Source organism: Centropristis striata, chromosome 20, assembly GCF_030273125.1.
Source record: "Centropristis striata isolate RG_2023a ecotype Rhode Island chromosome 20, C.striata_1.0, whole genome shotgun sequence".
NCBI classification, from domain to species: Eukaryota; Metazoa; Chordata; class Actinopteri; order Perciformes; family Serranidae; genus Centropristis; species Centropristis striata.
This window is the reverse complement of record NC_081536.1, coordinates 1,311,695-1,330,240: the sequence shown is the minus strand read 5'-3', so window position 1 is coordinate 1,330,240 and position 18,546 is coordinate 1,311,695. Positions and strand designations below refer to the sequence as shown.

Below are 18,546 nucleotides of genomic sequence, written 5' to 3'. Positions count from 1 at the left end.
CAATTAAATTATCATTAATAGTTTATAAATAGTTTTAATGCACTCATTTTAACATTTTTAACACCATATTAAGTATGTTAATGATTTTTTAAATGATTCATATACCTTTAAGTAATTGGTTGAACCTTTTTTTTAAGATTAAATACTTTGTAAATGTTAATTATTGGTTTATAAACCATCTATAAACATTATTTAGTTGGTTGTTGTAAAGCTTTATTACCCAAAAAAGAATCAAACTGTCCACAAAATGACACAAAATGATCAAAAGAAAACATAAAATGACCAAGAAATTACATAAAATTAAGCAAAAAAAGGACTTAAATTGACCAAAAAATGACCCAAAAAAGACACAAAATGACTAAAAAAAGACACAAAATGACTAAAAAAAGACACAAAATTACCAAAAAAGACACAAAATTACCAAAAAAGACACAAAAAGACATAAAATTACCAAAAAAGGACACAAAATGACACAAAAAGACAAAATGACTAAAAAAGACACAAAATGACTAAAAAAAGACACAAAATGACCAAAAAAAGACACAAAATTGCTCAAAAAAAGCTTCATTTTGTAGCCGTAACATGATTTTTTAAAATGATTCATATACCGTTTAAGAAATTGGTTGAACCTTTTTTTAAGATTAAATACTTTGTAAATGTTAATTATTGGTTTATAAACCATCTATAAACATTATTTAGTTGGTTATTGTAAAGTGTTACCGACACTCTTTCCCTATAATGAGTAATTTTTCTTGGATATTCTATTTTACTTTACTTTTTTGAACACACTGTCTCCTGTAATGGAGAAAGCTTTTTCACAGCACATTGTGACATGTCACAGTAAGAGAAGCACAGGTGTAAATAATCCAGTTATTTATGGCTGGATTCCATTTAGCTGTTTCAGTCTCAAGGTCCTGCTATTGTCCTTGCTGACTCACTTTCATGGCTTACAGGGACACTTAAATACCACGGAGCCATTGTTAATGTAATTAGTAACAGCAGATGTGGCCAGCAATTGTTCATTTGCAAATCCAGCCACCATAAAGCAACATTAAGATCCGTTTGACGTCAATATTTCTGGCTTTCTGATGAGTGTTAGCTCCGTATTCACTCCCTGTTAGCTCTGCTTTGGTCTCCACCAACTCTTGAAAAACATAGTGGGCTCTTTAAAGTTGCTTAATGCAGTAGTTCTCGAATTTTGGACAAATAATGAAGCAGACAACAACTAAAACATCTCTCTGTCTGTGCATTTATATATTTTTTTAATATTTTATTGTTCCTTTTAATCTAAGTCCTTTGCTATCAGTTTAAAGGTCCATTCTGACCTCCTGAGTGTGTAACAGTCAGCTTCAAGCCAGAGACTCCTTGGAAAGTAACAACTTGATACTTTGGGATTTGTCAGAAAAGACACAAAAATACCCAAAAAAGAATCAAATTGACCACAAAATGACTCAAATTGACCAAAAAAGACATCAAAATAACTAAAACTTGCTTAATGCTCCACTATCTTTTTTTTCTCTTCTTGAAACTGCTGCCTGCTGTGACCACCACTAGTATAAGAAATGTGATTCATTGCACTACAGTTTAAAATACATCTATTTGATGCACTCAGACACATCATCAGTGATGGAACCTGGGGTCATTGGGTGTTTCGGGTCTCGCAACATCATACACCCTCACCTAGGCGACCAGGCGATGGGGATCTTCAGTTTGTTGTTGTGCCCGTACAGAGCGATGCTACTCAGGCTTCGTGGCAGGCCCAGCCATCTACGGAGATAACAGCTGATCCTCCTCTCGAAGCCCTGTACTGTTGTTATAGGGAACTTGTACACCAGCAGGGGCCACAGAATCCTGGGGAGAATACCGTGCTGGTAAATCCAGGCCTTGAATTTACCAGGCAGACCCGACTTGTCCACTGCTGTCAGCCACGCCTCCAGCTCCCGATTTGTTGCCTTGATGGATGCAGCGTCTTTCAGGGTGCAATCAAAGGTCTTCCCGAGGCTTTTGATGGGTTTCTCAGTCACCGATGGAATCTGGGTGCCGTCCAGAGAGAAGCGGAACTTGTCACTTTCCCTCTCTTCAGCACCAGGGACCTAGATTTTGCGGGCTTGAAACACATCCGAGCCCAGGTGATGATCTTCTCCAAGCCCTGAAGGATCCATCGGCACCCCGGCACTGACGTTGTTGTCACTGTCAGGTCGTCCATAAAGGCTCTGATGGGGGGCTGGCGGACTCCAGACTTGGTGAGCGGACCTCTGCACTCGACTTCGGCTGACTTGACCAGCATGTTCATGGCCAAGGAAAAGAGGATCACTGAAATGGTCCATCCAGTGATGATGGATGCACTCTTGTTTGGCTCTCAACGGAGGCGGTCGCATCTTTTTTCTCTCTCCCTCCCACTGTGTTTTTCCCTGCTTCGCTCCTCTCGTCTCGCCTTGTCTACTGTCTAACTTGGAAGACTCTCTCTACACTGCTCTCAAAAACCAAAAACCATGGATTTGATCAACTGGTCTCTCAACGCAATTGACACCATCTTCTCGACGAGAAGTCGGGGGTCAGGGGAGCCCGCCTGTCCCGAGGGGACTTTTGTGGCCGGATACACGATGGACGCCTGGAGCAGGTGGCGTGTCTTGTGCCTGGCACCTCTGTCTCTGGAGGACATTGAAGATGTTTACCTGATTCTGATTCTGATTCTGATTCTCTTGCCTCTCTGATCAACTGCGTGACCACACCTGTATGTTCGAGGCATCCTGGCACCTTTGGGATTCCACCCTTCTGCACAGAGGTGTCGATGTATTCGTTCTTCAGGAGGAACTCCGTCAACCGACGGGATAGGATGGCGAAGAATATCTTCCCCTCAACGCTGAGCAGCGAGATGGTTCGGAACTGCTCGATGTTCTTAGCATTCTCCTCCTTGGGAATCCAGACACCTTCTGCAAATCTCCATTGTTGGGCTACCTTTCCCCTCCTCCAGATAACCCTCAGGATCTTCCACAGCCGGTGAAGGAGTCTGGGACACCTCTTATATAGCTTGTATGGCACTCCGCTTGGTCCAGGGGCTGAGCTGGCTCTGGCTGCCTTGACAACCTCCTGAACCTCCTTCCAACTGGGCTCCTTGCAGTTGAAGTCTGTGGTGGGTCCTGGGGGGTCTATCAAAGATCTGTAGGGGCCTAGGTCTTCCTCCCACGCGGCATCACTGTATGTGTTGCAGAGATGGTTGTCGATCTCCTCTTTGGGACAAACGAGATTGCCGCTTCGTTTTTGCCCAAGTAACTGCTTGGTGACTCCAAAGGGGTTTGCGATGAAGGCAGACCGCCTCTTGGCCCTCTCTTTCCCCCGCCGTCTGTGCCATTCTGCCCTTCGAAGAGTAGTAAGCTTCTTCCTGAGGATGCCGCGAAGTTCTGATAAGGCATCCCTTTCCTCTTCTCGCGCTACCTTGTACTGCCGCTTCAGGACCCGCAGCTCCTGCCTTAACTGGCTGATCTTCTCTGCCCTACGGTTGTTCGTGTAGGGGGTCTTGGTACCCGACTTCTCCACTGTACCAAACCTCTCGACAGCAAGGCTGATGATGGCTGCTGATTCTAGGATCGTATCCACATCATCATCGAACTGGAACCACTGTTTCTCCTTACTGGCCGGAGGCCACTTGACCCGACGATGTTCGGTTACTCTGCCTGGGTCTGGGGCTACTGGTGCATGGAGGCGCCGAGCACTGTGGGGTGACTCCGGGCTTGGCTCCTCCTGCGTCTCACCAGGGGTTATCCCTGTGCGCTGTATCAGTTGCTCCTTCGACAAGCATTTCATTTTGGTCTGGTGGATCTTCAGGCCACGCGGGTTTTTGCATACTTTGCCGCAGACACATTCTGTAATCGTTGTCGATAATCCGTTTGCGTTGGTCGATAACTGTAGGTCCGTCCTGTCAGGGTGCTCATTCTCCCCCCCTCTCGGGCACCCCTGGGGGTATGTTTCATTAAGGCTTTCCGTAGCTGATTTGGGTACTTCCTCACAGAAGTTGCAGGTTGGGTTGCTGGCCCTTCCTACCCCGGTTGCCGTCTCTCTGAGCTGTCCACTGTCTCTCCAGTTGTCGCCACACTATTCATGGTTGTCATCCAGTCTGTTCCTGAACGTCACTGGCCAGGCCAGGGTAAAACAGTTTAAAATACATCTATTTGATGCACTCAGACACATCATCAGTGATGGAACCTGGAACAGATCTAATGACTTCCACTACTCCAGCTGTTCTCAACCTTGGGGTCGCGAGATGATTTCTGGGGGTCGCCAAATCATTTTGGAAGTCAGCTCTGTCTCCACTGTGTTAAAGTGTTCATGTGTTCATGTGTTTTAGTCTTTTTTGGTCATTTTGTGTCTTTTTTGATCAATTTGTATCTTTTTTTGGTCATATTGTTTCTTTTGTGGGCATTTTGTGTCTTTTTTTGGTCATTTTGTGTCTTTTTTGGGCATTTTGTGTCTTTTTTGATAATTTTTTGTCATTTTGTGGTCAATTTGATTCTTTTTTGGGTAATTTTGTACAATAAAATATTTTAAAAATACATAAATGCACAGACGGAGAGATGTTTTAGTTGTTGTCTGCTTCATTATTTGTCCAGAATTCGTCGTATCAACTGAGTTTGAACTGATCTGATCTGAACTGTGAGATTGTGTTCAGTGAGTGTCGTGACTCAAAACGTAGATTAGCGTTAGCAATGATGGCGTCATAGTGACGCAGTAATTCATAGTGACGTATGCTCCTATGAAGCGTGTTGCTCTGTCATTCTACATAATCCCATAGAAGACACATTCTGCTTCTCCTCACACACACTTGTACTGTAGTAGTTTGCCTGGCGGCTAGAGGAGATGTAGCTAACGCTCCAGACGTGGGAAAACAACAACAGCTCCATTGGTTTCTTAGCTTGTCGTCGCTGTGTTTCGCCTCCTTGTGCAGAAGGTTTGCCTTCCAGCCTCCTGCTCTCTCTCAGCTTCCCTCAACAAGACCTCTGAAGACTTACATCGCCTGTCAAAGCACATGAAAGTAATGAACAAAAAGCCCAACCTATCCCACCAAGCTCAACCCCATTCTGCTGCTTCACACTGGCTTACCGTCAACAGCGCACCACCTGATTCTCAGCCTCAGATGTGACAATGTGAGCTAGCTGTAGCTTCTCATTCTGAAGAAGAAAAAGAAAAAAAAACAAAAACAGACTTTGACGCCTCGCTGAGTGACACGTCTGAATATTTCCTCTAACTTGTTTTCTTGTGGCAGCCATTGGCCCCTGCTGCGCTGCTGGATTTGTTAATGCATCAAATCCTTTGTGAGCATTGTGACGCATGCCAGAGAGAGACTGAGTCAGGTGAGTGTGAAGATTCACTCTTCTCTAACTCAAAGCTGCTGCTGCTGCTGGTTCACTAGCTGCCAATCTGTGTTGTTCATGTGTGTGACGCTCCTGGATGTGTCCCCCCCCCCCCCCCCCTCCCCCGCAGACCCTCTTTGTTATTTATAGCTTCCTCTAACAGTGACGCAACACGCCACAACTGGAAGGAGCAAAGAATCATGTGATGGTTTTAATGCAACAATCCAGAGGATTATAGTGGTCTCAGAGCTGCTGCAGGCTGAACATCAAGAGAGAACATGACAGACAAGCAAGGAAGCCAGCTCCCTCCTTCTCTCCTTCCCTCCTTCTCTCCTTCCCTCCTCCCTCCTTCTCTCTGCTGAAGGAGGGAGAGACCAGGACAGCTGGGGGACGGCATGGTGGGCTAAGGAGCAGGAGGAGAAATGAGAGGATGGAGAGAAGGAGGAGATGAGGCTACAGTAGCTGTTTGTTACGGGTGTTAAATCCCTCCCTAACCTCTTCTTTATCCACAAAATTAAGCTTTTTTGGGGGCATTTTGTGTATTTTTGTGTCTTTTTTGGTCATTTTGTATCTTTTTTAGTCATTTTGTCTTTTTTTGGTCATTTTGTGTCTTCTTCTGTGTTTTTTTTGTCATTTTGTGTCTTTTTGTGTCTTTTTTGGTGATTTTGTGTCTTTTTTTGTCATTTTGTGTCTTTTTTGGGCAATTTGTGTCATTTTGTGGTCATTTTTTGTCATTTTGTGGTCAATTTGAGTCCTTTTTTGTTTAATTTTATGTCATTTTTTGTCATTTTGTGTCTTTTTTGATCATTTTGTGTCATTTTATGGTCAATTTGATTCTTTTTTGGGCAATTTGTGTCTTTTTTGGTCATTTTGTGTCTTTTTTGGCAATTTGTGTCTTTTTTTGGTCATTTTGTGTCATTTTGTGGTAAATTTGAGTCCTTTTTTGTTTAATTTTATGTCATTTTTTTGTCATTTTGTGTCTTTTTTGATCATTTTGTGTCATTTTGTGGTCAATTTGATTCTTTTTTGGGTAATTTTGTATCTTTTCTGACAAATCCCAAAGTATCAAGTTATTTTGTGTCACAGCTGCCAATAACCTGTGTCCACCTCTTCTTTATCCACAAAATGAAGCTTTTTTTGGGCAATTTGTGTCTTTTTGTTTACCATTTATAAATGATGGTTATTGTAAAGTGTTACCGAGTTCTTCACTGACAGTCAGTTTTTTTTACTACATTTGGGTATTTTGGAAAGCCTGGCAAGAATTAATTTAATAGAAACACATCATTGCTATTTGTAGCCAACATTTTTAGACCCAATATGTACAAATTCCACTCATTTGGGAGAAACAAAATAATAAATAAACTCCAAAGTGCTCTCAGTAAAGTGCAGCTATCCGTCAGGAGGATCTGCTGCAAAACAATCCAGACTGCATTTAGAAAACAAGCTTTTTAAAAGTTGTTTGCTTGTCGTTTTGCAGACGGACAAAGCATCAATTCAGACTTTTTACACATCTGCATCATGTTTTAGTTATTCCAGCAGAGTTTTGATCCATTCACCACAAAATCTGTCCTGGCAGCAGTTAATGACGGTACAAAACCTTCACTGAAACAGGGTTTTTTTGCAAAAATTGTGAATGACTCCAACCAATTGAATTAATTGATCTAATGGAAATGCATCATTGCCATTTGTAGCCAATATTTTTAGACTCAATATGTACAAATTCGACTCATTTGAGAGAAACAAAATAATAAATAAACTCCAAAGTGCTCTCAGTAAAGTGCAGCTATCCGTCAGGAGGATCTGCTGCAAAACAATCCAGACTGCATTTAGAAAACAAGCTTTTTAAAAGTTTGCTTGTCGTTTTACAGACAGACAAAACATCAATTCAGACTTTTACACATCTGCATCATGTTGGAGTTATTTCAGCAGAGTTTTGATCCATTTACCACAAAAGCTGTTTATTTTGTGTCCATTGCATCATATTATTACTGGACTAGCAGCAGTTAACTCTATGGAGTCTTATAGGGCTATTTTGTCAATTTTTGAATGATTTTCATGTCTTTTCGTGTCTTTTTTGGTCATTTTGTGTCTTTTTTTAGTCATTTTGTGTTTTTTTAGTCATTTTTTACTTTTTCTGGTCATTTTTTGTCTTTTTTGGTATTTTTATGTCTTTTGTGTGTCTTTTTTGGTAATTTTGTGTCTTTTGTTGTGTCTTTTTTAGTTATTTTGTGTCTTTTATGGGTCATTTTGTGTCTTTTGTTGTGTCTTTTTTAGTTATTTTGTGTCTTTTTTGGGTCATTTTGTGTCTTTTGTTGTGTCTTTTTTCGTCATTTTGTGTCTTTTTTTAGTCATTTTGTCTTTTTTAGTTATTTTGTGTCTTTTTTGGGTCATTTTGTGTCTTTTGTTGTGTCTTTTTTAGTCATTTTGTGTCTTTTTGTGTCTTTTTTGGGTCATTTTGTCTTTTTTGGTCATTTTGTGTCTTTTTTTGGTCATTTTATGTCTTTTGTGTGTCGTTTTTGGTCATTTTGTGTCTTTTGTTGTGTCTTTTTTAGTTATTTTGTGTCTTTTTTGGGTCATTTTGTGTCTTTTGTTGTGTCTTTTTTAGTAATTTTGTGTCTTTTTGTGTCTTTTTTTGGTCATTTTGTGTCTTTTGTTGTGTCTTTTTTGGTCATTTTGTGTCTTTTGTTGGTCATTTTGTGTCATTTTTATGTCATTTTGTGTCTTTTTTTGGTAATTTTATGTCTTTTTTGTGTCTTTTTTGGTCATTTTGTGTCTTTTGTTGTGTCTTTTTTAGTTATTTTGTCTTTTTTGGGTCATTTTGTGTCTTCCTCTGTTTTTTTTGTTCATTTTGTCTTTTTTTTGTCATTTTGTGTCTTTTTTAGTCCTTTAGTCCAACATAAAATATGATTTTGAATCTTTTTTTTTATTTTCAAAACACTATCATGCTCAATAAAGAATTTAAAATGTTACAAATGTGACCAAAGGTGTCAAATCTACCATATAAGAGGGTTCCATCCAGTTCTATCATTTGATACTAAATCTATTTGAGCTTGTCTCCAGTTTTACTTGGTATATCATCATCAAACTGAAACTGGCCTCATGGAGTTTACAGCCAGAACTTTAGAGGTAAATGTACAGTAGGGCTCCACGCTAATTTGTTTTATACTCTGATGTGATGAAGAAGTCATGCTTCCAATACTGACGAGTCATTCTGCAGGTCAGGGAACAGGTCATTGTCACTGAGTCATTTTTGGTCATTTTGTGTCTTTTTTTTTGTTATTTTGTGTCTTTTTTAGTCATTTTGTGGGGGGTTTTGGTCATTTTGTGTCTTTTGTTGTGTCTTTCTTAGTTATTTTGTGTTTTTTAGTCATTTTGTATCTTGTTTTTTGGTCATTTTGTGTCTTTTTTTGGTCATTTTGTGTCTTTTCTTAGTCATTTTGTGGGGGTTTTTTGGTCATTTTGTGTCTTTTGTTGTGTCTTTCTTAGTTATTTTGTGTTTTTTAGTCATTTTGTATCTTGTTTTTTGGTCATTTTGTGTCTTTTTTTGGTCATTTTGTGGGGGGGTTTTGGTAATTTTGTGTGTTTTTGTGTCTTTTTTAAGTTATTTTGTGTCTTTTTTGTCATTTTGTGTCTTTTTTTGGTCATTTTGTGTCTTTTTTGGTCATTTCGTCTTTTTTTAGTCATTTTGTGTCTTTTTTTAGTCATTTTGTGTCTTTTTTTGGTCATTTTGTGTCTTTTTTTAAGTCATTTTGTCAAACTGAAACTGGCCTCATGGAGTTTACAGCCAGAACTTTAGAGGTAAATGTACAGTAGGGCTCCACGCTGCTTTGTTTTCTAGTCTGGATGTCATGAAGAAGTCTCCACAGGGTTAATGACAATATAAAACCATCACAAAAACAAGTTTTTTTTTTTTAAAAATTGCAAATTACTGCATGAGAAGTGCTTCATCATACAGTAATTAATGTTCACAAAAAGTATTAGGCTGATCGTTCCAGTAGGATGAGAGATTAGCTGTGGACAGACACACACACACACACACACACACACACACATACACACACACACACACGCACACACACACACACACACACACACACACACACACACACTTCCCCCCAGGCTTACACTTGGCAGAGATATTGACGACAAGATTTTGTGACAATGAGTTCCCAAAGCTGCCAAAAGGCAGTGAAAGGTTATCAAACAAGTCAAAAATGCATGAATAAATAATACTGTTGGTTAAATAATAAAAAAAATATGTTGTGAAAATAAATGTCCCTTTCATTTAACCTTCAATCAGTTGGAAAAACAAACAGGAAGGGTTTTTAATTTTTCCTTATCCTCTTATTAGTTAATGCAATAAATTAAAATGTCATTTGTTTTACTCTTTAATTGTTCTGTCAAGGTTTCATTGAATTTGACACCTACTTAGATTATTTATTTAGTTATTAATTTGTTGTCTTTTATCATTTTCCATTCCCTATTTTTTCCAACACTGCAAAAAAAGAAAAGTTGGGTGAACTCAAAATTTCAAGGCAACAAACTTCGATAAAATTTTAAGTTGGACAATTAAACTAAATATTTTAAGTTTTGTTTTTGAGTTTGCATCAGTTAGCCACTAGCATCAGTTAGCCGCTAGCATCAGTTAGCCACTAGAATCAGTTAGCCACTAGCATCAGTTAGCCACTAGCATCAGTTGGCCACTAGAATCAGTTAACCACTAGCATCAGTTAGCCGCTAGCCTCAGTTAGCCGCTAGCATCAGTTAGCCACTAGAATCAGTTAGCCACTAGCATCAGTTAGCCACTAGCATCAGTTAGCCACTAGAATCAGTTAACCACTAGCATCAGTTAGCCACTAGCATCAGTTAACCACTAGCATCAGTTAGCCACTAGCATCAGTTAGCCGCTAGCATCAGTTAGCCACTAGAATCAGTTAGCCACTAGCATCAGTTAGCCACTAGCATCAGTTAGCCACTAGAATCAGTTAACCACTAGCATCAGTTAGCCACTAGCATCAGTTAGACGCTAGCATCAGTTAGCTGCTAGTATCAGTTAGCCGCTAGCATCAGTTAGCCACTAGAATCAGTTCGCCGCTAGCATCAGTTAGCCACTAGAATCAGTTAGCCACTAGCATCAGTTAGCCGCTAGCATCAGTTAGCCGCTAGCATCAGTTAGCCGCTAGCATCAGTTAGCCACTAGAATCAGTTAGCCACTAGCATCAGTTAGCCGCTAGCATCAGTTAGCCACTAGAATCAGTTAGCCGCCAGCATCAGTTAGCCGCTAGCATCAGTTAGCCACTAGCATCAGTTAGCCGCTAGCATGAGTTAGCCGCTAGCATCAGTTAGCCGCTAGCATCAGTTAGCCGCTAGTGTCAGTTAGCCGCTAGCATCAGTTAGCCACTAGCATCAGTTAGCCACTAGCATCAGTTAGCCACTAGCATCAGTTAGCTGCTAGCTTTCGCTAATGACCGAATTTCACCGCTTTCCTGCATTTCCCAACAAAGAAATAAGAGTTATCAGAACTATTGTCCCTTGTTGTGAACCCCAACTTAAAGATATAAGTAACAACAACTCACCAACTTGTTTTTGAGCAGACAACTGGCTTCCTTTGTTGTGCTAACTTACATTATTGCCCTAAATGTCAATAATTTATATTCCCAAGTTTTACCAACTTAAATCACTGTTTTAGGCCAAAAAATACAAGTTGGCTTTTTTTTGCAGTGAAGCAACATTCCTAATTTTTCGCCAACATTTCCAATTTCCCTTCAGCTCCTATGATAATGATTATGGGTGTGTCCACGTGTATAATAACAGCTTCCTGTATCTTTTATCACTGCAGGAGGTGCTGATTCCCATAGCCTTTACTGGTTTCAGTTCTCCATATTGACAAATCATTATTATCCTTATTTTGGGAAATTAAACTGGCTGAACAGTTCATTAAAAAGGTTAAATCTCCAGCCATGAAGAGCCATTCCCCGTCTCTCTTCCCTCTCATTCCTGCTGTCTCAAAAAAAGCTTTATCGTCTTAATTTCCTATGAGTGGTCCTCTGAATTCCTCTAATCCCGGCCACTACACTGGCTGGTCCAATTCTTCATTTTAGACTCCAAATTCCCTCATTAAGAATTCATGGTGCGGACTGTCAATCTGTCATTAATTTCATTTGTTTTCATGAGCTCTGGGAGATCTCACATTACAAAAAATGTGCACTGGACTCTTCACAGCTTTAAGCATTGTGGTCTTTTGTTGTGTCTTTTTTAGTTATTTTGTCTTTTTTGGGTCATTTTGGGTCTTCTGTGTTTTTTTGGTCATTTTGTCTTCTAATTTTGTGTCTTTTTTGTTCATTTTGTGTCTTTTTTTGGTCATTTTGTGTCTTTTTTTGGTCATTTTGTGTCTTTTTTGTTCATTTTGTGTCTTTTTTTGGTCATTTTGTGTCTTTTTTTGTCATTTTGTGTCTTTTTTTGGTCATTTTGTGTCTTTTTTTGGTCATTTTGTGTCTTTTTTTGGTCATTTTGTGTCTTTTTTTGGTCATTTTGTGTCTTTTTTTGTCATTTTGTGTCTTTTTCGTCTTAATTTCCTATGAGTGGTCCTCTGAATTCCTCTAATCCTGGCCACTACGCTGGTCCAATTCTTCATTTTAGACTCCAAATTCCCTCATTAAGAATTCATGGTGCGGACTGTCAATCTGTCATTAATTTCATTTGTTTTCATGAGCTCTGGGAGATCTCACATTACAAAAAAAATGTGCAATGGACTCTTCACAGCTTTAAGCATTGTGGTCTTTTGTTGTGTCTTTTTTAGTTATTTTGTCTTTTTTGGGTCATTTTGTGTCTTCTGTGTTTTTTTGGTCATTTTGTCTTCTAATTTTGTGTCTTTTTTTGTTCATTTTGTGTCTTTTTTTGGCCATTTTGTGTCTTTTTTTGGCCATTTTGTGTCTTTTTTTGGTCATTTTGTGTCTTTTTTGTTCATTTTGTGTCTCTTTTTTGTCATTTTGTGTCTTTTTTTGTCATTTTGTGTCTTTTTTTGGTCATTTTGTGTCTTTTTTTGGTCATTTTGTGTCTTTTTTGTTCATTTTGTGTCTTTTTTTGGTCATTTTGTGTCTTTTTTTGGTCATTGTGTGTCTTTTTTTGGTCATTTTGTGTCTTTTTTGGTCATTTTGTGTCTTTTTTTGTCATTTTGTGTCTTTTTCGTCTTAATTTCCTATGAGTGGTCCTCTGAATTCCTCTAATCCTGGCCACTACGCTGGTCCAATTCTTCATTTTAGACTCCAAATTCCCTCATTAAGAATTCATGGTGCGGACTGTCAATCTGTCATTAATTTCATTTGTTTTCATGAGCTCTGGGAGATCTCACATTACAAAAATGTGCACTGGACTCTTCACAGCTTTAAGCATTGTGGTCTTTTGTTGTGTCTTTTTTAGTTATTTTGTCTTTTTTGGGTCATTTTGTGTCTTCTGTGTTTTTTTGGTCATTTTGTCTTCTAATTTTGTGTCTTTTTTGTTCATTTTTTGTCTTTTTTTGTTCATTTTGTGTCTTTTTTTGGTCAATTTGTGTCTTTTTTTGGTCATTTTGTGTCTTTTTTTGGTCATTTTGTGTCTTTTTTTGGTCATTTTGTGTCTTTTTTGGTCATTTTGTGTCTTTTTTTGGTCATTTTGTGTCTTTTTTGTTCATTTTGTGTCTTTTTTTGGTCATTTTGTGTCTTTTTTTGGTCATTTTGTGTCTTTTTTTGTCATTTTGTGTCTTTTTTTGGTCATTTTGTGTCTTTTTTTGTCATTTTGTGTCTTTTTTTGGTCATTTTGTGTCTTTTTTTGTCATTTTGTGTCTTTTTCGTCTTAATTTCCTATGAGTGGTCCTCTGAATTCCTCTAATCCTGGCCACTACGCTGGTCCAATTCTTCATTTTAGACTCCAAATTCCCTCATTAAGAATTCATGGTGCGGACTGTCAATCTGTCATTAATTTCATTTGTTTTCATGAGCTCTGGGAGATCTCACATTACAAAAAATGTGCACTGGACTCTTCACAGCTTTAAGCATTGTGGTCTTTTGTTGTGTCTTTTTTAGTTATTTTGTCTTTTTTGGGTCATTTTGTGTCTTCTGTGTTTTTTTGGTCATTTTGTCTTCTAATTTTGTGTCTTTTTTGTTCATTTTGTGTCTTTTTTTGGTCATTTTGTGTCTTTTTTGTCATTTTGTGTCTTTTTTTGGTCATTTTGTGTCTTTTTTTGGTCATTTTGTGTCTTTTTTTGTCATTTTGTGTCTTTTTCGTCTTAATTTCCTATGAGTGGTCCTCTGAATTCCTATAATCCTGATCTCACATTACAAAAAAAATGTGCACTGGACTCTTCACAGCTTTAAGCATTGTGGTCTTTTGTTGTGTCTTTTTTAGTTATTTTGTCTTTTTTGGGTCATTTTGTGTCTTCTGTGTTTTTTTGGTCATTTTGTCTTCTAATTTTGTGTCTTTTTTGTTCATTTTGTGTCTTTTTTTGGTCATTTTGTGTCTTTTTTGGTCATTTTGTGTCTTTTTTTGGTCATTTTGTGTCTTTTTTTGTCATTTTGTGTCTTTTTCGTCTTAATTTCCTATGAGTGGTCCTCTGAATTCCTATAATCCTGGCCACTACGCTGGCTGGTCCAATTCTTCATTTTAGACTCCAAATTCCCTCATTAAGAATTCATGGTAGCGACTGTCAATCTGTCATTAATTTCATTTGTTTTCATGAGCTCTGGGAGATCTCACATTACAAAAAAATGTGCACTGGACTCTTCACAGCTTTAAGCATTGTGGTCAAATGTGCAAATGTGCAAATGTGGGCTGTAAAATAGAGAAGAGCTCCTCCTCGGGGGTTTCCTCTCTCCCAGAAATCACTTAAATAAATGCAGAGCGTACGGATGAGCTCCTGCTGCTCACGCACATATACAAACAGACAGTGATGTTAATGCATGATGTAACATCGCTGCTAGTGGTTTTAGCTGTCGGCAAAGCAAACACATTGAAACGTCTGACTGCCAGACAGCCCTGTGAGTGTGTTTTTATGTGTGTGTGTGTGTGTGTGTTTGCAGGTGTTAGCTCTCTATACAGGAATGCCATCTAGTGGCTGGAGGAGGTAACTGCAGGAGGAGCTGAAGGACACAAGTGGGAGTCACTGAATCTCTTTTATTTCCAGCAGCTGTGAGACGGAGGCGGAGGTCAACCTGCAGGTTAATTCACGAGGCTGCAGAAGGATTTTCTACATAGTGACAGAAAATACATGACAGATGATCTCTGCTGCTGCACAGAAACATCAAAACCAGAAATATTATCACTGGACTGGCAGCAGTTAACTCTATGGAGTCTTGGGCTGTTTTGTCCATTTTTTTTAAATCATTTTCATGTCTTTTCATGTATTTTTTGTGTTTTTTTTTGGGGTCATTTTATGTCTTTTTTTTGGTCATTTTGTGTCTTTTTTGTCATTTTATGTCTTTTTTTGTCTCTTTGTGTCTTTTTTTTTGTCATTTTGTGTCTTTTTTTAGTCATTTTGTGTCTTTTTTTGGTCATTTTGTGTCTTCTGTGGGGGTTTTTTTGGTCAATCTGTCTTCTCATTTTGTGTCATTTTTTTTGTCATTTTGTGTCTTTTTTGTCATTTTATGTTTTTTTTGTCATTTTTTGTCTTTTTTTAGTCTCTGTGTCTTTTTTGTCATTTTGTGTCTTTTTTTAGTCATTTTGTGTCTTTTTGTGTCTTTTTTGTCTTTTTGTGTTTTTATTGTCATTTTGTGACTTTTTTTTAGTCATTTGTGTCTTTTTTATCAATTTGTGTCTTTTTTTGTCATTTTCTGTCTTTTTTTAGTCATTTTATGTCTTTTTTGGTCGTTTTGTGTCTTGTTTAGTCCTTCAGTCCAACATAAAATGTGATTTTGAATCTTTTTTTTAACTTTCAAAACACTATCATGCTCAATAAAGAATTGTAAATGTGTCAAATGTGACCAAAGGTGTCAAATCTACCATATAAGAGGGTTCCATCCAGTTCTATCATTTGATACTAAATCTATTTGAGCTTGTCTCCAGTTTTACTTGGTATATCATCATCAAACTGAAACTGGCCTCATGGAGTTTACAGCCAGAACTTTAGAGGTAAATGTACAGTAGGGCTCCACGCTGCTTTGTTTTATAGTCTGATGGAGGCAACAAGTCTGGATTATTTGGAGCTTTTGGACACTCGGAGTCATTTCTAGTCATTTTGTGTCTTTTTGTGTGTCTTTTTTGTGTCTTTTTTAAAGTCATTTTGTGTTTTTTTAAGTCGTTTTGTGTCTTTATAGGTGATTTTGTGTCTTTTTTTTAGTCATCTTGTGTCTTTTTAGGTGATTTTGTGTTTTTTTAAGTCATCTTGTGTCTTTATAGGTGATTTTGTGTTTTTTTAAGTCATTTTGTGTCTTTATAGGTGATTTTGTGTTTTTTTAAGTCATTTTGTGTCTTTATAGGTGATTTTGTGTCTTTTTTTTAGTCATTTCGTGTATTTTTGTGTGTCTTTTTTGGTCATTTTGTGTCTTTTTTAGTCCTTTAGTCCAACATAAAATGTAAATTTTAGTAGTAAGGCTCCACGCTGCTTTGTTTTCTAGTCTGGATGATGAAGAAGTCTGGATTATTTGGAGCTTTTGGAGACTCCAGAGGGTTAAAGTCAATATAAAACCATCACAAAAACACAGAAAAAGCAAAACAAAGATTATGCAAATGACCAGGGTGAAAACACGAGTCAGTTTTTACCATTTCCACATGTTTGGAAGTGTAATTGTAAGACTGATGTGCCCGGCACGGAATATTGTGTCGGCCACGTGTAGCAGAAACACAGGGCCATTGATCCCGGCGCTCTAAATTGCGTCCTGCTTATACTCAGACAGCCTATTTAATAGATTTTTATTAAGTGAAAGATTAGCCAGCTGAAGTAATTAAGTGTTCAGATGGAGGTGAAAAACGATGGGGCCTTGCTGAACTCAACACACACACACACACACACCCAGGAAAATGCAAATATATGCAGGGATCCACTCTCAGTGCTCTCCCTGTGAAGCATTATAACCGAGGGCTGAGTTCATAAATGTTGGTCCTGCTGTAACAGATCAAGTCTTACTGCAGCTATTTATGCCACGAGGTTTTTTTGTCTGCGAGGCCTGATGAATATGCATTTTCACCCTCGCTGACTTTCATGCCAGAGTGCTTCCTCACACACACACACACACACACACACACACACACACACACACACATTAGAGCACCAACACAAATGCACTAATACACACACAAGCATTGTTGTTTACACACAGCTACATGTCAGAACGTCTGATCCATTCACTAATCCATCCATGTTTTTCATTATTGCTATGCATTAAAGCAGTAGTTCTCAACCTTTTTGAGTCGCGACCCCCAATTTAACATGCATGTTGTCCGCGACCCCCACTCACTGAACACAATCTCACACGCATAGTTCAGATCATACAAAAAAGAAACAAAATGACAAAAAAAAGACACAAAATGACTAAAAAAAGACACAAAATGACCAAAAAAAGACACAAAATGACTAAAAAAAGACACAAAATGACCAAAAAAAGACACAAAATGACTAAAAAAAGACACAAAATGACCAAAAAAACGCAAATTGACCACAAAATGATCAAAAAAAGACACAAAAAAAGACACAAAATGACCAAAAAGACTAAAACACATTACCACATGAACACTTTAACACAGTGGAGACAGAGCTGACTTCCAAAATGATTTGGCGACCCCCAGAAATCATCTCGCGACCCCAATTGGGGTCCCGACCCCAAGGTTGAGAATAGCTGCATTACAGTAATATCATTATTGGTGATACAGAAGTTTGTTATGATTATCTAAGATTTTTGTTCAAGGTGAAATTTTGCATTGATATACAGCTGCATCTCAATACATTAGAATATGATGGAAAAGTCCATTTCCAGTAGTTCAAGTCAAACAGCCCCAACCAAGTATTGAGTCATATAGATGGACATACTTTTAGAGGCTAACATTTACATAATTAGAAGAAATTAAATACATTCAGACATGAAATTCTGTTTAATTAGGGCCTCGGGGCAATCGCACCGAGCACTGGTCCCATCCAGCAATATCTGTAGGGACCAGTGCTGCACTACTGTTATACTGTGGATTTCTTCTTCTTCCTCTTCCGGACGCAATTTCGTCCCGCTACTAGTCCTACAACTTGAAGAGTTGCAGGACAAATTATATATCAAATTTCTCTACACAATACGAAAAACTGCCCAAAATTTTGCATTGAAGTGAATGGGACGGCCGACAAAAAATGAGTGAAAAAGAACAATAATTGGAGATTTTTAAACGTCTACTTCTCCGGCATAATTTCACCTAGAGACTCCATTTAAACTTTAAACAGTAGACACAAGTCTTGTGTATCGGTGTATTAATCCACGTTTCGATAGGTCATATAGTTTTTTATCAATCCCTGTTCAATGACCATGATCATTTTTGGAGAAATTCTGAGATTATAATGGGTGTGTATTGCACGGAATGTTCGTGTCACAGTGTGTGACATCATCGCCAGAGTGTAGAGGGAGAGAAAAAACTGTCAAAAAATTAATTTGAAAACTGCGCTCCAGGCCGCAAATTCCACTCTACAGAAATAATTTATACATAGAAACGTAGGAAAATTAGTCTTCTCCCTCACAATCCTCTGGTAAAGCTGTCAGAGTTATAGTTTGGGCGTAGGACGCACAGATGATCCACCAACACCACCAACAGCCTCATTGGCTCCCATATTAAAAAACGCAGAAAGATTTCTGAAAAAAGGAAGATGGAACAGTTTTTTTAGATCGCTCTAACAAAGCTATTTTTTCATTTTTCTTAAAAAAAATCATATGTAGACGTTCAGGAAGAACTCAGGACGCTCAAAGTGAAGTCGGATCAATGATAGGTATTATGGTTTTGCCAAAAATGCTTTCTGTTCGAGGCCAGAAATTCCACCTGTCAATGTTCCAGGACATTAACAGGTGTCAGTTAATTCTGTTGATTGCTTTGATCTGATTGCCTTTGATCTTTGATGTGATTACAGTTACAGATACACACACACACACACACACACACACACACACATGCATACACATGCTTCAAACGCACGCACGCGCACACACACAAAAACACACACAGCAACTTTATGTGATTTTAATTACACACACACACACAC

At 38.3% G+C, this 18,546-nt stretch overlaps 1 pseudogene; it reads right to left on the bottom strand.

Moving 5' to 3' along the window:
* LOC131993867 (uncharacterized) overlaps window positions 1–18,546 on the bottom strand; it is a 32,868-nt pseudogene that overhangs the window by 2,734 nt on the left and 11,588 nt on the right.